The following is a 6,472-nucleotide window of genomic DNA, read 5'->3' on the forward strand; positions in this document are numbered from 1 at the left end:
CAGTATTCGTCTGTCTCCCAGCAGGTGCAGCATATCCCCTTCGGTTCTCTGCTGTAGGCTTGTCAGCCTCTTTATTCTCTTTAGGTTCAAGCAAGTACTTCTTTTGGTTCTTGTTTTTAAAAAAATTATAGAAAGTGAATCTCTGAAGGAATTTTTGCCGCCTTTAGTGCCTTTTTGCCCGGCTCAGGGGGGCTTGTCCCCTTTTGCAGGAGGGGGTTCCCTGCTTAGTCCTGAGTCCGTTTACGCTTCCAGCTGTGGGGACCGACGCTCTCTGGGCCTCGTTCCCCCTCTGGCTGCCGAGAGGGTTTTGAACCCACTGCTGCGCTCAGTAAAAAAAAAAAAAAAAAAAGAGTTTCAAAGTTTTAACTTTCAATAAGTTGCAGGTACTCACCTACCTCTAACTTATCTGCAGCAGTTGACCAGCTTTTTTAACTTTTTCTGGTCAGTTTAGGATTAGAACCGGCAGTCAGAGAAGCAGAAGGCAGCAGGTTCCCGCCTGCTCTCTCCTGCTGTGCAGGCTGTCAAGCTTTGTTTTTTTCATCTTTTTTTTCCTCAGCCGAGGTTGCTATGTCCCGGCTGACAGCCTGTGTTTCTTGTGGGCTGTCCTCCTCGCGTTTTTCGCAGCAGGACCTCTGCACTGCTTGTCTGCTGGGTGGGGAAGGTCCCTCCTCGGCAGGAAAAGCAAATTTAGCCCGGGGCTCCACTCCTCCCGGCATGGCTAGGCCTTTCCTGGGTCGGCAGAGCCTGGGAACGGCCGCCATCTTTGGTTTTTCGTCGGGGCAGATTTCAGTGCTCCCTGGGGCTGGGGGGCCGGATTTTTTCGATTTAACTCCCGATTTGGCCATCGTGGCTTCCCAGGAGGGGCGTCCTGACCTTCCCTTGCCTCCCCCGGGTAAATCCAGGGTCCCTTTTTCTGCAGATTTCGTCCTCATGCATAAATCTTATTTAGCTAGCCTGCATGAGATGGATGAAAGCGCCCCCCCCCCCCCCCCCCCCCCCCCGTCTAAAATCCCTCGCTCAGCGCCGTTGACCTCTGGACCGGCTGCGGAGCCTCAGGGACCAGTGTGGGTGGTCCCGGGGGTGCTCCCCTCCCCCGGTGTCTCCTGGGTCCTCCGACCCCGCTGCTTCCTCGGATTCGGCAGATGCCCCCCCACCCCCCTAGAGGGGGATGACCCCAAAGCCCTTCGTCTTTTTCGTAAGGAGGAGCTAGAGCCCCTCCTCCCTTTTGTTTTGGAGGAGCTGGGTCTGGAAAGTCCCTCCGTGGATAATCTCATGGCCTCACTTCCTAAGGATATGAACCCGGTTTTGGGAGGGCTCCGGGCTCCGGCCTCGGCCTTTCCCTTCCACCCCATGCTTAAGCTCCTTATCCTACGGGAATGGGAGACTCCTGAGGGCTCGCTCCGGGTGGGGTGTGCGATGGATAAGCTCTATCCCCTCCCGGAAGAGGGCTTAGAGCTGTTGCGATATCCATCAGTGGATTCTGATGTTTCTGCAGTGGCCAAGCACACCACGATCCTGGTGGAAGGTTCCACGGCCCTAAAGGATTCGCAAGATCCGTAAGCTGGAGGCTCACCTGAAACGCATCTTTGATGTTCAGGCGTCTTGCTGTAGCAGCCTCATGCTGCGGGCAGGCCTCCAGTGGGTCCAACAGTTACTCTGCGCCCGGGAGCTTCCGCCAGATGAGGCAGAACAGGCCGAGCGTCTGGAGGCGGTAATCGCTTACGTGTCGGACACCCTCTACGATTTGGTCAGTGTCCAGGCGAAGGCGATGGTTTCAGCAGTGGTTGTCCGGAGGCTCCTTTGGCTTCGCCACTGGTCGGCTGATCAGTCCTCGAAGACCCGGCTGGGCACGCTTCCCTTCAAAGGTAAGATGCTCTTTGGCGAGGACCTCGACAAGCTTATGGACTCCTTGGCTGACAACAAGGTCCATAAACTTCCAGAGGACCGCCCTAAGGCTTCTCAGTCCTTCGCGGCCTCTCGCTTTCGCTTCAGGGGTCAGCGTCGCTTTGCTTCTCGAGGGCGGGGCGGTACTCCTAGGTGGTCTTCTCGTGCGCAGTCCTGGTCGCAGTCCTTTCGTGGCAGGCGGCCCTTTTGCGAGGGCCAGCCCGTGCGTACCCCCGTTAAACCTGCCACACAATGAAGTTCAGCCGGCCCATCCCTCAGTCCCTTACCTTGGTGGACGCCTCTCCCTGTTTTTCGAGGAATGGGTCAAAATCACTTCGGATCAGTGGGTCCTCGACATTATCAGAGACGGGTACGCTTTCGACCTCGTCAGGGAACTTCCAGATCTCTTTCTGTTCTCACCTTGCGGCCGGGCCAAGAGGGACGCGGTGGTCTAGACTCTCTCCAGGCTTCTGGATCTGGGGGCGGTGGTCCCAGAAAGGGAAATTGGCGCCGGCCAGTATTCTATTTGCTTCACCGTGCCCAAAAAGGACGGGTCCTTCCGCCCAATCCTGGACCTCAAGAGGGTCAATCGGGCCCTCAAGATCCCCCACTTTCGCATGGAAACCCTGCGGGCGGTCATTGCGGCGGTCCATCCAGGAGAGTTCCTTGCTTTCCTCGATCTTGCAGAAGCATATTTTCATATCCCCATCCACCGCGACTACCAGAAGTTTCTCCGATTCCACATCCTCAACCAGGACTTCCAGTTTCGAGCTCTCCCCTTCGGCCTCGCGACCGCTCCTCGCACCTTCACGAAGGTAATGGTAGTAGTGGCTGCGGCCTTGCGCCGGGAAGGGATTCTCGTCCATCCCTATCTGGACGATTGGCTCATCAGGGCCAAATCGGAGATCTCTTGCCGGCGGGCGGTGGATCGAGTCCTGGAGCTCCTTGCCTCTCTCGGGTGGATAGTGAACTTTTCCAAGCGCAAGCTTCAGCCCTCCCAGGAGTTGGATTTTCTGGGAGCACACTTCGACACCCGAGTAGGCAAGGTTTTCTTACCTCGGGCGTGAGCCCTCAAACTGATTGGTCAGGTTCAGAATTTGATTGCGCTATCTTCACCGACGGCCTGGGATTATCTCCAAGTCCTGGGTTCCATGGCTTCTACCATCGATCTCGTCCCCTGGGCTTTTGCTCATATGCGTCCATTACAGAAAGCTTTGCTGTCTCGTTGGCAACCAGTGTCTGAGCAGTTCCACGTAGTCCTTCCCTTCTTGGAGTCTACTGCCGACGAATTACAGTGGTGGCTGTCCCTTCCTCATCTCCTACAAGGGATGCCTCTTCAAGTTCCACAGTGGACGATAGTAACCACGGACGCCAGCTTGTTGGGCTGGGGTGCGGTCTGCCTATCTCGGTCCACCCAGGGGACATGGTCCCAGGCTCAGTCGCGCTAGCACATCAATCGACTGGAAACTTTGGCGGTTCGCCTGGCCCTTCAGGAGTTCCTTCCTCTGATCCGCGACAAGGCGGTCGAGTCCAGCCCGACAACTCCACCACAGTCGCCTACATCAATCGCCAAGGGGGCACTCGCAGTCCCCTGGTAGCCTTAGAAGCCAGCCGCCTACTCGCTTGAGCGGAGCGTCACCTACAGTGCCTTGCGGCCTCTCACATCGCCGGAAAAGACAATGTTCAAGCCGACTTCCTCAGCCGGCAGTCGCTCGATCCGGGAGAATGGGAACTCTCGGACGTGGCCATGGCTCTGATCGTGGACAGGTGGGGTCCTCCTCATCTCGACCTCATGGCGACTCTGCGCAATGCCAAAGCCAATCCGGTTCTTTAGCCGTTGGAGGGAACATGGCGCAGAGGGCGTGGACGCTCTGGCTCTCCCTTGGCCGGCGGACGTGCTTCTGTATGTGTCCCCCCCGTGGTCTCTAGTAGGGAAAGTTCTCAGGAGAATCGAACTCCACCAGAGTCCGGTGATTCTCGTCACTCCCGAGTGGCCACTGCGCCTCAGTCATCTCCCTCGTCTCCTCCGGCAGGGGCCTGTATTTTTCGACCAAGCCGATCGCTTCTGTCTAGCGGCCTGGCTTTTGAACAGCGTCGCCTGAGGCGCAAAGGTTATAGGGAGGAGGTCATCTCCACCTTGCTGTGAGCCCGGAAGCAGTCGACTTCTCTGGCCTATATGCGCATCTGGAAGGTCTTTGAGTCCGCATGTACGGAGGCGGGCGTCCCAGCGCGCTCCGCCTCGATTCCTTTGGTTCTTTCTTTCCTTCAGAGGGGTCTCTCTAAGGGTCTCTCCTTCAGTTCCTTATGCGTTCAAGTCTCTGCGCTTGGCTCTCTCCTGGGTCGGGTGGATGGTCATGCCTTGGCTGCTCACCCGGACGTTATTCGTTTCCTGAGGGACGTCAGACACCTCCGCCCTCCCTCTTGGGCCACGTGTCTATCTTGGAGTCTCAACCTCGTCCTTCGTGCCCTTTGTGCAGCTCCCTTTGAGCCTCTTCGCCACGCTACGCTCAAGGATCTTACTCTTAAGACGGTCTTTCTAGTCTCTATCTCCTCTGCTCGTCGTATTTCCGAGCTTCAGGCGCTGTCCTGTCGGGAGCCCTTCTTGCGTTTTTCTGATTCCGGGGTCTCTCTCAGGACGGTTCCTTCTTTCTTGCCTAAGGTTGTCTCGGCTTTTCACGTCAACCAGTCGGTGGAACTCCCCGCGTTCTCTCCGGAGAAGATTGCGGGTACGGCTGAGGGCGACCTCCGTCGACTGGATGTCAAGCAAGTCTTGCTTCGTTATCTTCAAGTCACCAATGACTTTCGAGTTTCGGACCAGCTCTTCGTCCTTTGGAGTGGTCCCAACCGGGGTAAACAGGCTTCTAAGACCACGATTGCGCGGTGGGTGAAGGAAGCCATTTTCTCGGCATATCTTTGTCAGGGTCGTCCTCTTCCTGAGGGTCTGAAAGCCCATTCTCTGCGTTCTCAGGCTACTTCTTGGGCGGAGAGTCAGTCTGTCTCTCCGCAGGAGATTTGCAAGGCTGCCACTTGGACGTCTCTGCATACTTTTGCTCGGCACTACCGTCTGGATGTACACGCTCCGGTGTTCGGTTCCTTTGGGCGGCACGTGCTTCGAGCGGGACTGTCTCTGTCCCACCCAGTTTAGGGAAGCTTTGGTACATCCCACTGTCTGGACTGATCCGGGTACGTACAGGAAAGGAAAATTAGTTCTTACCTGTTAATTTTCGTTCCTGTAGTACCACGGATCAGTCCAGATGCCCTTCCCTGTCTGTCTTCTGTCCTCCCGAAGCTTGTTTTCTTGCAAGTTTGCAGATTTCTTATTTTCCTTGGTGCAAGATTACTGAGCATTTACACCGGAGGCCTTGGTGGTTATTTTATACCAAGTTTATGCAAGAGTGTATAGGTATACTATGCTTCTACATTAATCTCTGGTTGCTCTGTTGAGCTTTTGGTTACTTGCTTTGATCCTATTCTTGGTTTTATTGTTTTCTGCTTTGACATACGTTATACTGAAGGGTGAGAGGATAGGCTCTGTCCTGATATAAGGCATCCTGCAAGTTTTAGTCTGTCTCTACCTGCTGGAAAGGAGGCTCAACCCACTGTCTGGACTGATCTGTGGTACTACAGGAACGAAAATTAACAGGTAAGAACTAATTTTCCTCTCGAGTCCCAGGGCAGGAGCAGTAGTGATCTGCATGGGTCAGAAGATCAGCAACATCACAGCAAGCCAGCAGATTAAGGTGAAGGGGGAGGGAGGGAGGGGGAGTTATTGGAGACAATTGGAACTGGGAAGAGTGGGGTGTCTATCTCAATGTGTTGTATTTTACTACTTTAATAGTATTACTAATGCAATACATATGCAGTGGATTGTGTGTAAAAAGTAAACCTCTTCAATCTCAAGGTCCTTTCCCCTTCCTGGACAGTCCTGCAGCTAGTCCATGTCAGTGTGGGAGTTCACTCCTTACCTTGTACCAGCCTTTCTCCCTTCTCCTCCATCTTGCACCTGCTTACCTCCCTTCTTTGTCTTCTCTACCCCACCTCTCTTCCCACTTACTGCTGATGTCTCTGTGCCAACATCTGTGAATAAATCAGACCATCATCACAGCTGCTGTGCAAGCCCTCTAATATTTTTGCTGTCACCAGCCTCCATGCTGATCCCTATATGTGCTATCGCACCTCCCCTCGTCCCTTCTCTCCTTCCCTAACTTCTTCCATTTGTCTCTCTTCCCCGTTGCTGCCTCTGCCTTCATGATGGCCCCTCTAAGCCAATCATCTTTAACCTAAGGACTGCCAAACTGAGTCAAACCAAGGGTCCATCAAGCCCAGTATCCTGTTCCCAACAGCACTAACCCAGGTCACAAGTACCTGACAGGATTCCAAATAGTAGATACATTGGGGTAGATTTTACAAATCTACGCGCGTGCATTTGTGCACCTTGCGCACGCTGCCCGTTCCCTCCAAGGCCGCTCCGAATTCGGAGCAGCCTCGGAGGGAACTTTCCATTCACCCCCCCTGCACCTTCCCCTACCTAAACCCCCCCCCTACCTAACCCCCCCTCCCCGGCCCTATCTAAACCCCCTCCCTACCT

Source organism: Rhinatrema bivittatum, chromosome 1 (assembly GCF_901001135.1).
Source record: "Rhinatrema bivittatum chromosome 1, aRhiBiv1.1, whole genome shotgun sequence".
NCBI lineage: Eukaryota > Metazoa > Chordata > Amphibia > Gymnophiona > Rhinatrematidae > Rhinatrema > Rhinatrema bivittatum.